The sequence below is a fragment of the Lissotriton vulgaris genome, chromosome 8, assembly GCF_964263255.1.
Source record: "Lissotriton vulgaris chromosome 8, aLisVul1.2, whole genome shotgun sequence".
NCBI lineage: Eukaryota > Metazoa > Chordata > Amphibia > Caudata > Salamandridae > Lissotriton > Lissotriton vulgaris.
This window is the reverse complement of record NC_141696.1, coordinates 1531614100-1531629004: the sequence shown is the minus strand read 5'-3', so window position 1 is coordinate 1531629004 and position 14905 is coordinate 1531614100. Positions and strand designations below refer to the sequence as shown.

General features: G+C 38.0%; 4 non-coding genes across 4 annotated transcripts; all 4 read left to right on the top strand.

The window, feature by feature from the left end:
* The first annotated feature begins 6316 nt into the window (after positions 1–6316).
* TRNAF-GAA (transfer RNA phenylalanine (anticodon GAA)) lies at positions 6317–6389 on the top strand. Its single transcript has one exon. It is a non-coding gene; the product is annotated as a tRNA-Phe (tRNA).
* Positions 6390–9231: 2842 nt separating this feature from the next.
* On the top strand, positions 9232–9304 carry TRNAF-GAA (transfer RNA phenylalanine (anticodon GAA)). The gene has a single exon. It is a non-coding gene; the product is annotated as a tRNA-Phe (tRNA).
* A 2839-nt stretch (positions 9305–12143) lies between these two features.
* Positions 12144–12216, top strand: TRNAF-GAA (transfer RNA phenylalanine (anticodon GAA)). The gene has a single exon. It is a non-coding gene; the product is annotated as a tRNA-Phe (tRNA).
* A 1677-nt stretch (positions 12217–13893) lies between these two features.
* TRNAF-GAA (transfer RNA phenylalanine (anticodon GAA)) lies at positions 13894–13966 on the top strand. The gene has a single exon. It is a non-coding gene; the product is annotated as a tRNA-Phe (tRNA).
* Positions 13967–14905: the final 939 nt, after the last annotated feature.

Genomic DNA, 14905 nt, shown 5'->3' with positions numbered 1-14905 from the left:
GCTTCTAACAAAATAGGTCTTGGAATCAGCTGTAGTTCTTTTTCTCTATTCATCAAATTTTTTCCAACTGATCTACAACACAATCAATTTAACATAGACTTTGCTTTATGTCCTCCTTCTAAACTTGCTTCCACCTCTCTTACCTTCAGGTTTGACAATGAATATTTCCCATTTCATGCTTTTTTGTAAAGTAAACTCTTGTCTGCATTACCTTCCACTTCCCCTTGAACACAGATGTCAGTAGTCAGATGACATTGCTTACCTACTCATGCCAAATATATCTGGGTAATATAGTGCTAGTCCATTCAGAGTTAAAAAAACAACTACCTAACCTGGATCCCAAAAATGCTATTTACCCATTGCACCAGTTAATTGCGGAATGATGCAGGACTCCTTAAAACATATCTCTACCATATGAGGTTAAAAATCCAGGTCCTGCATCTATTTTGTTAAATGGTTCAAATTAAAGTATGAAGACCACAGATATCAGCAGGCTGAAATAGCTCAGTTGGCAGAGTGTTAGACTGAAGATCTAAAGGTCCCTGGTTCAATCCCGGGTTTCGGCACAGTTGAGAGGTTCTTTGCTTCTAACAAAATATGTCTTGGAATCAGCTGTAGTCCTTTTTCTGTATTCATCAAATTTTTTTTAACTGATCTACAACACAATCAATTTAACATAGACTTTGCTTTCTGACCTCCTTCTAGACTTGCTTCCACCTCTCTTACCTTCAGGTTTGACAATGAATATTTCCCATTTCATGCTTTTTTGTAAAGTAAACTCTTGTCTGCATTACCTTCCACTTCCCCTTGAACACAGATGTCAGTAGTCAGTTGACTTTGCTTACCTACTCATGCCAAATATATCTGGGTAATATAGTGCTAGTACATTCAGAGTTAAAAAAACAACTACCTAACCTGGATCCCAAAAATGCTATTTGCCCATTGCACCAGTTAATTGCGGAATGATACAGGACTCCTTAAAACATATCTCTACCATATGAGGTTAAAAATCCAGGTCCTGCATCTATTTTGTTAAATGGTTTAAATTAAAGTATGAAGACCACAGCTGTAAGCAGGCCGCAATATCTCAGTTGGGAGAGTGTTAGACTGAAGATCTAAAGGTCCCTGGTTCAATCCTGGGTTTCGGCACAGTTGAGAGGTTCCTTGCTTCTAACAAAATAGGTCTTGGAATCAGCTGTAGTACTTTTTTCTCTATTAACATTTTTATCAACTGATCTACAAAATGATCAATTCAACATAGACTTTGCTTTCTGTCCTCCTTTTAAACTTTCTTCCACCTATCTTGCCTTCAGGTTTGACTATGAATGTTTTCCATTTCGTCCTTTTTTGTAAAGTAAACTCTTGTCTGCATCACATTCCACTTCCCCTTGAACACAGATGTCAGTAGTCAGATGACATTGCTTACCTACTCATGCCAAATATATCTGGGTAATATAGTGCTAGTCCATTCAGAGTTAAAAAAACAACTACCTAACCTGGATCCCAAAAATGCTATTTACCCATTGCACCAGTTAACTGGGGAATGATACAGGACTCCTTAAAACATATCTCTACCATATGAGGTTAAAAATCCAGGTCCTGCATCTATTTTGTTAAATGGTTCAAATTAAAGTATGAAGAACCCAGCTATCAGAAGGCCGAAATAGCTCAGTTGGGAGAGCGTTAGACTGAAGATCTAAAGGTCCCTGGTTCAATCCTGGGTTTCGGCACAGTTGAGAGGTTCCTTGCTTCTAACAAAATAGGTCTTGGAATCAGCTGTAGTTCTTTTTCTCTATTCATCAAATTTTTTCCAACTGATCTACAACACAATCAATTTAACATAGACTTTGCTTTATGTCCTCCTTCTAAACTTGCTTCCACCTCTCTTACCTTCAGGTTTGACAATGAATATTTCCCATTTCATGCTTTTTTGTAAAGTAAACTCTTGTCTGCATTACCTTCCACTTCCCCTTGAACACAGATGTCAGTAGTCAGATGACATTGCTTACCTACTCATGCCAAATATATCTGGGTAATATAGTGCTAGTCCATTCAGAGTTAAAAAAACAACTACCTAACCTGGATCCCAAAAATGCTATTTACCCATTGCACCAGTTAATTGCGGAATGATGCAGGACTCCTTAAAACATATCTCTACCATATGAGGTTAAAAATCCAGGTCCTGCATCTATTTTGTTAAATGGTTCAAATTAAAGTATGAAGACCACAGATATCAGCAGGCTGAAATAGCTCAGTTGGCAGAGTGTTAGACTGAAGATCTAAAGGTCCCTGGTTCAATCCCGGGTTTCGGCACAGTTGAGAGGTTCTTTGCTTCTAACAAAATAGGTCTTGGAATCAGCTGTAGTCCTTTTTCTGTATTCATCAAAGTTTTTTTAACTGATCTACAACACAATCAATTTAACATAGACTTTGCTTTCTGTCCTCCTTCTAGACTTGCTTCCACCTCTCTTACCTTCAGGTTTGACAATGAATATTTCCCATTTCATGCTTTTTTGTAAAGTAAACTCTTGTCTGCATTACCTTCCACTTCCCCTTGAACACAGATGTCAGTAGTCAGATGACATTGCTTACCTACTCATGCCAAATATATCTGGGTAATATAGTGCTAGTACATTCAGAGTTAAAAAAACAACTACCTAACCTGGATCCCAAAAATGCTATTTACCCATTGCACCAGTTAACTGGGGAATGATACAGGACTCCTTAAAACATATCTCTACCATATGAGATAAAAATCCAGGTCCTGCATCTATTTTGTTAAATGGTTCAAATTAAAGTATGAAGACCCCAGCTATCAGAAGGCCGAAATAGCTCAGTTGGGAGAGCGTTAGACTGAAGATCTAAAGGTCCCTGGTTCAATCCTGGGTTTCGGCACAGTTGAGAGGTTCCTTGCTTCTAACAAAATAGGTCTTGGAATCAGCTGTAGTTCTTTTTCTCTATTCATCAAATTTTTTCCAACTGATCTACAACACAATCAATTTAACATAGACTTTGCTTTATGTCCTCCTTCTAAACTTGCTTCCACCCCTCTTACCTTCAGGTTTGACAATGAATATTTCCCATTTCATGCTTTTTTGTAAAGTAAACTCTTGTCTGCATTACCTTCCACTTCCCCTTGAACACAGATGTCAGTAGTCAGATGACATTGCTTACCTACTCATGCCAAATATATCTGGGTAATATAGTGCTAGTCCATTCAGAGTTAAAAAAACAACTACCTAACCTGGATCCCAAAAATGCTATTTACCCATTGCACCAGTTAATTGCGGAATGATGCAGGACTCCTTAAAACATATCTCTACCATATGAGGTTAAAAATCCAGGTCCTGCATCTATTTTGTTAAATGGTTCAAATTAAAGTATGAAGACCACAGATATCAGCAGGCTGAAATAGCTCAGTTGGCAGAGCGTTAGACTGAAGATCTAAAGGTCCCTGGTTCAATCCCGGGTTTTGGCACAGTTGAGAGGTTCTTTGCTTCTAACAAAATAGGTCTTGGAATCAGCTGTAGTCCTTTTTCTGTATTCATCAAATTTTTTTTAACTGATCTACAACACAATCAATTTAACATAGACTTTGCTTTCTGTCCTCCTTCTAGACTTGCTTCCACCTCTCTTACCTTCAGGTTTGACAATGAATATTTCCCATTTCATGCTTTTTTGTAAAGTAAACTCTTGTCTGCATTACCTTCCACTTCCCCTTGAACACAGATGTCAGTAGTCAGATGACATTGCTTACCTACTCATGCGAAATATATCTGGGTAATATAGTGCTAGTACATTCAGAGTTAAAAAAACAACTACCTAACCTGGATCCCAAAAATGCTATTTGCCCATTGCACCAGTTAATTGCGGAATGATACAGGACTCCTTAAAACATATCTCTACCATATGAGGTTAAAAATCCAGGTCCTGCATCTATTTTGTTAAATGGTTTAAATTAAAGTATGAAGACCACAGCTGTAAGCAGGCCGCAATATCTCAGTTGGGAGAGTGTTGGACTGAAGATCTAAAGTTCCCTGGTTCAATCCCGGGTTTCGGCACAGTTGAGAGGTTCCTTGCTTCTAACAAAATAGGTCTTGGAATAAGCTGTTGTACTTTTTTCTCTATTAACATTTTTATCAACTGATCTACAAAATGATCAATTCAACATAGACTTTGCTTTCTGTCCTCCTTTTAAACTTTCTTCCACCTATCTTGCCTTCAGGTTTGACTATGAATGTTTTCCATTTCGTCCTTTTTTGTAAAGTAAACTCTTGTCTGCATCACATTCCACTTCCCCTTGAAAACAGATGTCAGTAGTCAGATGACATTGCTTACCTACTCATGCCAAATATATCTGGGTAATATAGTGCTAGTCCATTCAGAGTTAAAAAAACAACTACCTAACCTGGATCCCAAAAATGCTATTTACCCATTGCACCAGTTAACTGGGGAATGATACAGGACTCCTTAAAACATATCTCTACCATATGAGGTTAAAAATCCAGGTCCTGCATCTATTTTGTTAAATGGTTCAAATTAAAGTATGAAGACCCCAGCTATCAGAAGGCCGAAATAGCTCAGTTGGGAGAGCGTTAGACTGAAGATCTAAAGGTCCCTGGTTCAATCCTGGGTTTCGGCACAGTTGAGAGGTTCCTTGCTTCTAACAAAATAGGTCTTGGAATCAGCTGTAGTTCTTTTTCTCTATTCATCAAATTTTTTCCAACTGATCTACAACACAATCAATTTAACATAGACTTTGCTTTATGTCCTCCTTCTAAACTTGCTTCCACCTCTCTTACCTTCAGGTTTGACAATGAATATTTCCCATTTCATGCTTTTTTGTAAAGTAAACTCTTGTCTGCATTACCTTCCACTTCCCCTTGAACACAGATGTCAGTAGTCAGATGACATTGCTTACCTACTCATGCCAAATATATCTGGGTAATATAGTGCTAGTCCATTCAGAGTTAAAAAAACAACTACCTAACCTGGATCCCAAAAATGCTATTTACCCATTGCACCAGTTAATTGCGGAATGATGCAGGACTCCTTAAAACATATCTCTACCATATGAGGTTAAAAATCCAGGTCCTGCATCTATTTTGTTAAATGGTTCAAATTAAAGTATGAAGACCACAGATATCAGCAGGCTGAAATTGCTCAGTTGGCAGAGTGTTAGACTGAAGATCTAAAGGTCCCTGGTTCAATCCCGGGTTTCGGCACAGTTGAGAGGTTCTTCGCTTCTAACAAAATAGGTCTTGGAATCAGCTGTAGTCCTTTTTCTGTATTCATCAAATTTTTTTTAACTGATCTACAACACAATCAATTTAACATAGACTTTGCTTTCTGTCCTCCTTCTAGACTTGCTTCCACCTCTCTTACCTTCAGGTTTGACAATGAATATTTCCCATTTCATGCTTTTTTGTAAAGTAAACTCTTGTCTGCATTACCTTCCACTTCCCCTTGAACACAGATGTCAGTAGTCAGATGACATTGCTTACCTACTCATGCCAAATATATCTGGGTAATATAGTGCTAGTACATTCAGAGTAAAAAAAACAACTACCTAACCTGGATCCCAAAAATGCTATTTGCCCATTGCACCAGTTAATTGCGGAATGATACAGGACTCCTTAAAACATATCTCTACCATATGAGGTTAAAAATCCAGGTCCTGCATCTATTTTGTTAAATGGTTTAAATTAAAGTATGAAGACCACAGCTGTAAGCAGGCCGCAATATCTCAGTTGGGAGAGTGTTGGACTGAAGATCTAAAGGTCCCTGGTTCAATCCTGGGTTTCGGCACAGTTGAGTTGTTCCTTGCTTCTAACAAAATAGGTCTTGGAATCAGCTGTAGTACTTTTTTCTCTATTAACATTTTTATCAACTGATCTACAAAATGATCAATTTAACATAGACTTTGCTTTATGTCCTCCTTCTAAACTTGCTTCCACCTCTCTTACCTTCAGGTTTGACAATGAATATTTCCCATTTCATGCTTTTTTGTAAAGTAAACTCTTGTCTGCATTACCTTCCACTTCCCCTTGAACACAGATGTCAGTAGTCAGATGACATTGCTTACCTACTCATGCCAAATATATCTGGGTAATATAGTGCTAGTCCATTCAGAGTTAAAAAAACAACTACCTAACCTGGATCCAAAAAATGCTATTTACCCATTGTACCAGTTAATTGCGGAATGATACAGGACTCCTTAAAACATATCTCTACCATATGAGGTTAAAAATCCAGGTCCTGCATCTATTTTGTTAAATGGTTTAAATTAAAGTATGAAGACCACAGCTATAAGCAGGCCGAAATAGCTCAGTTGGGAGAGCGTTAGACTGAAGATCTAAAGGTCCCTGGTTCAATCCCGGGTTTCGGCACAGTTGAGAGGTTCCTTGCTTCTAACAAAATAGGTCTTGGAATCAGCTGTAGTACTTTTTCTCTATTCATCAAATTTTTTCCAACTGATCTACAACACAATCAATTTAACATAGACTTTGCTTTATGTCCTCCTTCTAAACTTGCTTCCACCTCTCTTACCTTCAGGTTTGACAATGAATATTTCCCATTTCATGCTTTTTTGTAAAGTAAACTCTTGTCTGCATTACCTTCCACTTCCCCTTGAACACAGATGTCAGTAGTCAGATGACATTGCTTACCTACTCATGCCAAATATATCTGGGTAATATAGTGCTAGTCCATTCAGAGTTAAAAAAAACCAACTACCTAACCTGGATCCCAAAAATGCTATTTGCTCATTGCACCAGTTAATTGCGGAATGATACAGGACTCCTTAAAACATATCTCTACCATATGAGGTTAAAAATCCAGGTCCTGCATCTATTTTGTTAAATGGTTTAAATTAAAGTATGAAGACCACAGCTATAAGCAGGCCGCAATAGCTCAGTTGGGAGAGCGTTAGACTGAAGATCTAAAGGTCCCTGGTTCAATCCCGGGTTTCGGCACAGTTGAGAGGTTCCTTGTTTCTAACAAAATAGGTCTTGGAATCAGCTGTAGTACTTTTTTCTCTATCAACATTTTTATCAACTGATCTACAAAATGATCAATTCAACATAGACTTTGCTTTCTGTCCTCCTTTTAAACTTTCTTCCACCTATCTTGCCTTCAGGTTTGACAATGAATGTTTCCCATTTCGTCCTTTTTTGTAAAGTAAACTCTTGTCTGCATCACATTCCACTTCCCCTTGAACACAGATGTCAGTAGTCAGATGACATTGCTTATCTACTCATGCCAAATATATCTAGGTAATATAGTGCTAGTCCATTCAGAGTTAAAAAACACAACTACCTAACCTGGATCCCAAAAATGCTATTTACCAATTGCACCAGTTAACTGGGGAATGATACAGGACTCCTTAAAACATATCTCTACCATATGAGGTTAAAAATCCAGGTCCTGCATCTATTTTGTTAAATGGTTCAAATTAAAGTATGAAGACCCCAGCTATCAGAAGGCCGAAATAGCTCAGTTGGGAGAGCGTTAGACTGAAGATTTAAAGGTCCCTGGTTCAATCCCGGGTTTCGGCACAGTTGAGATGTTCCTTGCTTCTAACAAAATAGGTCTTGGAATCAGCTGTAGTACTTTTTCTCTATTCATCAAATTTTTTCCAACTGATCTACAACACAATCAATTTAACATAGACTTTGCTTTATGTCCTCCTTCTAAACTTGCTTCCACCTCTCTTACCTTCAGGTTTGACAATGAATATTTCCCATTTCATGCTTTTTTGTAAAGTAAACTCTTGTCTGCATTACCTTCCACCTCCCCTTGAACACAGATGTCAGTAGTCAGATGACATTGCTTACCTACTCATGCCAAATATATCTGGGTAATATAGTGCTAGTCCATTCACAGTTAAAAAAACAACTACCTAACCTGGATCCAAAAAATGCTATTTACCCATTGCACCAGTTAATTGCGGAATGATACAGGACTCCTTAAAACATATCTCTACCATATGAGGTTAAAAATCCAGGTCCTGCATCTATTTTGTTAAATGGTTTAAATTAAAGTATGAAGACCACAGCTATAAGCAGGCCGAAATAGCTCAGTTGGGAGAGCGTCAGACTGAAGTTCTAAAGGTCCCTGGTTCAATCCCGGGTTTCGGCACAGTTGAGAGGTTCCTTGCTTCTAACAAAATAGGTCTTGGAATCAGCTGTAGTACTTTTTCTCTATTCATCAAATTTTTTCCAACTGATCTACAACACAATCAATTTAACATAGACTTTGCTTTATGTCCTCCTTCTAAACTTGCTTCCACCTCTCTTACCTTCAGGTATGACAATAAATTTTTCCCATTTCATGCTTTTTTGTAAAGTAAACTCTTGTCTGCATTACCTTCCACTTCCCCTTGAACACAGATGTCAGTAGTCAAATGACATTGCTTACCTACTCATGCCAAATATATCTGGGTAATATAGTGCTAGTCCATTCAGAGTTAAAAAAACAACTACCTAACCTGGATCCCAAAAATGCTATTTGCTCATTGCACCAGTTAATTGCGGAATGATACAGGACTCCTTAAAACATATCTCTACCATATGAGGTTAAAAATCCAGGTCCTGCATCTATTTTGTTAAATGGTTTAAATTAAAGTATGAAGACCACAGCTATAAGCAGGCCGCAATAGCTCAGTTGGGAGAGCATTAGACTGAAGATCTAAAGGTCCCTGGTTCAATCCCGGGTTTCGGCACAGTTGAGAGGTTCCTGGCTTCTAACAAAATAGGTCTTGGAATCAGCTGTAGTACTTTTTTCTCTATCAACATTTTTATCAACTGATCTACAAAATGATCAATTCAACATAGACTTTGCTTTCTGTCCTCCTTTTAAACTTTCTTCCACCTATCTTGCCTTCAGGTTTGACAATGAATGTTTCCCATTTCGTCCTTTTTTGTAAAGTAAACTCTTGTCTGCATCACATTCCACTTCCCCTTGAACACAGATGTCAGTAGTCAGATGACATTGCTTACCTACTCATGCCAAATATATCTAGGTAATATAGTGCTAGTCCATTCAGAGTTAAAAAACACAACTACCTAACCTGGATCCCAAAAATGCTATTTACCCATTGCACCAGTTAACTGGGGAATGATACAGGACTCCTCCAAACATATCTCTACCATATGAGGTTAAAAATCCAGGTCCTGCATCTATTTTGTTAAATGGTTCAAATTAAAGTATGAAGACCCCAGCTATCAGAAGGCCGAAATAGCTCAGTTGGGAGAGCGTTAGACTGAAGATCTAAAGGTCCCTGGTTCAATCCCGGGTTTCGGCACAGTTGAGAGGTTCCTTGCTTCTAACAAAATAGGTTTTGGAATCAGCTGTAGTACTTTTTCTCTATTCATCAAATTTTTTCCAACTGATCTACAACACAATCAATTTAACATAGACTTTGCTTTATATTCTCCTTCTAAACTTGCTTCCACCTCTCTTACCTTCAGGTTTGACAATGAATATTTCCCATTTCATGCTTTTTTGTAAAGTAAACTCTTGTCTGCATTACCTTCCACTTCCCCTTGAACACAGATGTCAGTAGTCAGATGACATTGCTTACCTACTCATGCCAAATATATCTGGGTAATATAGTGCTAGTCCATTCAGAGTTAAAAAAACAACTACCTAACCTGGATCCCAAAAATGCTATTTACCCATTGCACCAGTTAATTGCGGAATGATACAGGACTCCTTAAAACATATCTCTACCATATGAGGTTAAAAATCCAGGTCCTGCATCTATTTTGTTAAATGGTTTAAATTAAAGTATGAAGACCACAGCTATAAGCAGGCCGAAAAAGCTAAGTTGGAAGAGCGTTAGATTGAAGATCTAAAGGTCCCTGGTTCAATCCCGGGTTTCAGCACAGTTGAGAGGTTCCTTGCTTCTAACAAAATAGGTCTTGGAATCAGCTGTAGTACTTTTTTCTCTATCAACATTTTTATCAACTGATCTACGAAATGATCAATTCAACATAGACTTTTCTTTCTGTCCTCCTTTTAAACTTTCTTCCACCTATCTTGCCTTCAGGTTTGACAATGAATATTTCCCATTTCATGCTTTTTTGTAAAGTAAACTCTTGTCTGCATTACCTTCCACTTCCCCTTGAACACAGATGTCAGTAGTCAGATGACATTGCTTACCTACTCATGCCAAATATATCTGGGTAATATAGTGCTAGTCCATTCACAGTTAAAAAAACAACTACCTAACCTGGATCCAAAAAATGCTATTTACCCATTGCACCAGTTAATTGCGGAATGATACAGGACTCCTTAAAACATATCTCTACCATATGAGGTTAAAAATCCAGGTCCTGCATCTATTTTGTTAAATGGTTTAAATTAAAGTATGAAGACCACAGCTATAAGCAGGCTGAAATAGCTCAGTTGGGAGAGCGTCAGACTGAAGTTCTAAAGGTCCCTGGTTCAATCCCGGGTTTCGGCACAGTTGAGAGGTTCCTTGCTTCTAACAAAATAGGTCTTGGAATCAGCTGTAGTACTTTTTCTCTATTCATCAAATTTTTTCCAACTGATCTACAACACAATCAATTTAACATAGACTTTGCTTTATGTCCTCCTTCTAAACTTGCTTCCACCTCTCTTACCTTCAGGTTTGACAATGAATATTTCCCATTTCATGCTTTTTTGTAAAGTAAACTCTTGTCTGCATTACCTTCCACTTCCCCTTGAACACAGATGTCAGTAGTCAGATGACATTGCTTACCTACTCATGCCAAATATATCTGGGTAAGATAGTGCTAGTCCATTCAGAGTTAAAAAAACAACTACCTAACCTGGATCCCAAAAATGCTATTTGCTCATTGCACCAGTTAATTGCGGAATGATACAGGACTCCTTAAAACATATCTCTACCATATGAGGTTAAAAATCCAGGTCCTGCATCTATTTTGTTAAATGGTTTAAATTAAAGTATGAAGACCACAGCTATAAGCAGGCCGCAATAGCTCAGTTGGGAGAGCGTTAGACTGAAGATCTAAAGGTCCCTGGTTCAATCCCGGGTTTCGGCACAGTTGAGAGGTTCCTTGCTTCTAACAAAATAGGTCTTGGAATCAGCTGTAGTACTTTTTTCTCTATCAACATTTTTATCAACTGATCTACAAAATGATCAATTCAACATAGACTTTGCTTTCTGTCCTCCTTTTAAACTTTCTTCCACCTATCTTGCCTTCAGGTTTGACAATGAATGTTTCCCATTTCGTCCTTTTTTGTAAAGTAAACTCTTGTCTGCATCACATTCCACTTCCCCTTGAACACAGATGTCAGTAGTCAGATGACATTGCTTACCTACTCATGCCAAATATATCTAGGTAATATAGTGCTAGTCCATTCAGAGTTAAAAAACACAACTACCTAACCTGGATCCCAAAAATGCTATTTACCCATTGCACCAGTTAACTGGGGAATGATACAGGACTCCTTAAAACATATCTCTACCATATGAGGTTAAAAATCCAGGTCCTGCATCTATTTTGTTAAATGGTTCAAATTAAAGTATGAAGACCCCAGCTATGAGAAGGCCGAAATAGCTCAGTTGGGAGAGCGTTAGACTGAAGATCTAAAGGTCCCTTGTTCAATCCCGGGTTTCTGCACAGTTGAGAGGTTCCTTGCTTCTAACAAAATAGGTCTTGGAATCAGCTGTAGTACTTTTTCTCTATTCATCAAATTTTTTCCAACTGATCTACAACAAAATCAATTTAACATAGACTTTGCTTTATGTCCTCCTTCTAAACTTGCTTCCACCTCTCTTACCTTCAGGTTTGACAATGAATATTTCCCATTTCATGCTTTTTTGTAAAGTAAACTCTTGTCTGCATTACCTTCCACTTCCCCTTGAACACAGATGTCAGTAGTCAGATGACATTGCTTACCTACTCATGCCAAATATATCTGGGTAATATAGTGCTAGTCCATTCACAGTTAAAAAAACAGCTACCTAACCTGGATCCAAAAAATGCTATTTACCCATTGTACCAGTTAATTGCGGAATGATACAGGACTCCTTAAAACATATCTCTACCATATGAGGTTAAAAATCCAGGTCCTGCATCTATTTTGTTAAATGGTTTAAATTAAAGTATGAAGACCACAGCTATAAGCAGGCCGAAATAGCTCAGTTGGGAGAGCGTTAGACTGAAGATCTAAAGGTCCCTGGTTCAATCCCGGGTTTCGGCACAGTTGAGAGGTTCCTTGCTTCTAACAAAATAGGTCTTGGAATCAGCTGTAGTACTTTTTCTCTATTCATCAAATTTTTTCCAACTGATCTACAACACAATCAATTTAACATAGACTTTGCTTTATGTCCTCCTTCTAAACTTGCTTCCACCTCTCTTACCTTCAGGTTTGACAATGAATATTTCCCATTTCATGCTTTTTTGTAAAGTAAACTCTTGTCTGCATTACCTTCCACTTCCCCTTGAACACAGATGTCAGTAGTCAGATGACATTGCTTACCTACTCATGCCAAATATATCTGGGTAATATAGTGCTAGTCCATTCAGAGTTAAAAAAAAACAACTACCTAACCTGGATCCCAAAAATGCTATTTGCTCATTGCACCAGTTAATTGCGGAATGATACAGGACTCCTTAAAACATATCTCTACCATATGAGGTTAAAAATCCAGGTCCTGCATCTATTTTGTTAAATGGTTTAAATTAAAGTATGAAGACCACAGCTATAAGCAGGCCGCAATAGCTCAGTTGGGAGAGCGTTAGACTGAAGATCTAAAGGTCCCTGGTTCAATCCCGGGTTTCGGCACAGTTGAGAGGTTCCTTGTTTCTAACAAAATAGGTCTTGGAATCAGCTGTAGTACTTTTTTCTCTATCAACATTTTTATCAACTGATCTACAAAATGATCAATTCAACATAGACTTTGCTTTCTGTCCTCCTTTTAAACTTTCTTCCACCTATCTAGCCTTCAGGTTTGACAATGAATGTTTCCCATTTCGTCCTTTTTTGTAAAGTAAACTCTTGTCTGCATCACATTCCACTTCCCCTTGAACACAGATGTCAGTAGTCAGATGACATTGCTTACCTACTCATGCCAAATATATCTAGGTAATATAGTGCTAGTCCATTCAGAGTTAAAAAACACAACTACCTAACCTGGATCCCAAAAATGCTATTTACCAATTGCACCAGTTAACTGGGGAATGATACAGGACTCCTTAAAACATATCTCTACCATATGAGGTTAAAAATCCAGGTCCTGCATCTATTTTGTTAAATGGTTCAAATTAAAGTATGAAGACCCCAGCTATCAGAAGGCCGAAATAGCTCAGTTGGGAGAGCGTTAGACTGAAGATTTAAAGGTCCCTGGTTCAATCCCGGGTTTCGGCACAGTTGAGATGTTCCTTGCTTCTAACAAAATAGGTCTTGGAATCAGCTGTAGTACTTTTTCTCTATTCATCAAATTTTTTCCAACTGATCTACAACACAATCAATTTAACATAGACTTTGCTTTATGTCCTCCTTCTAAACTTGCTTCCACCTCTCTTACCTTCAGGTTTGACAATGAATATTTCCCATTTCATGCTTTTTTGTAAAGTAAACTCTTGTCTGCATTACCTTCCACCTCCCCTTGAACACAGATGTCAGTAGTCAGATGACATTGCTTACCTACTCATGCCAAATATATCTGGGTAATATAGTGCTAGTCTATTCACAGTTAAAAAAACAACTACCTAACCTGGATCCAAAAAATGCTATTTACCCATTGTACCAGTTAATTGCGGAATGATACAGGACTCCTTAAAACATATCTCTACCATATGAGGTTAAAAATCCAGGTCCTGCATCTATTTTGTTAAATGGTTTAAATTAAAGTATGAAGACCACAGCTATAAGCAGGCCGAAATAGCTCAGTTGGGAGAGCGTTAGACTGAAGATCTAAAGGTCCCTGGTTCAATCCCGGGTTTCGGCACAGTTGAGAGGTTCCTTGCTTCTAACAAAATAGGTCTTGGAATCAGCTGTAGTACTTTTTCTCTATTCATCAAATTTTTTCCAACTGATCTACAACACAATCAATTTAACATAGACTTTGCTTTATGTCCTCCTTCTAAACTTGCTTCCACCTCTCTTACCTTCAGGTTTGACAATTAATATTTCCCATTTCATGCTTTTTTGTAAAGTAAACTCTTGTCTGCATTACCTTCCACTTCCCCTTGAACACAGATGTCAGTAGTCAGATGACATTGCTTACCTACTCATGCCAAATATATCTGGGTAATATAGTGCTAGTCCATTCAGAGTTAAAAAAACAACTACCTAACCTGGATCCCAAAAATGCTATGTGCCCATTGCACCAGTTAATTGCGGAATGATACAGGACTCCTTAAAACATATCTCTACCATATGAGGTTAAAAATCCAGGTCCTGCATCTATTTTGTTAAATGGTTTAAATTAAAGTATGAAGACCACAGCTATAAGCAGGCCGAAATAGCTCAGTTGGGAGAGCGTTAGACTGAAGATCTAAAGGTCCCTGGTTCAATCCTGGGTTTCGGCACAGTTGAGAGGTGCCTTGCTTCTAACAAAATAGGTCTTGGAATCAGCTGTAGTACTTTTTTCTCTATCAACATTTTTATCAACTGATCTACAAAATGATCAATTCAACATAGACTTTGCTTTCTGTCCTCCTTTTAAACTTTCTTCCACCTATCTTGCCTTCAGGTTTGACAATGAATGTTTCCCATTTCGTCCTTTTTTGTAAAGTAAACTCTTGTCTGCATCACAATCCACTTCCCCTTGAACACAGATGTCAGTAGTCAGATGACATTGCTTACCTACTCATGCCAAATATATCTAGGTAATATAGTGCTAGTCCATTCAGAGTTAAAAAAACAACTACCTAACCTGGATCCC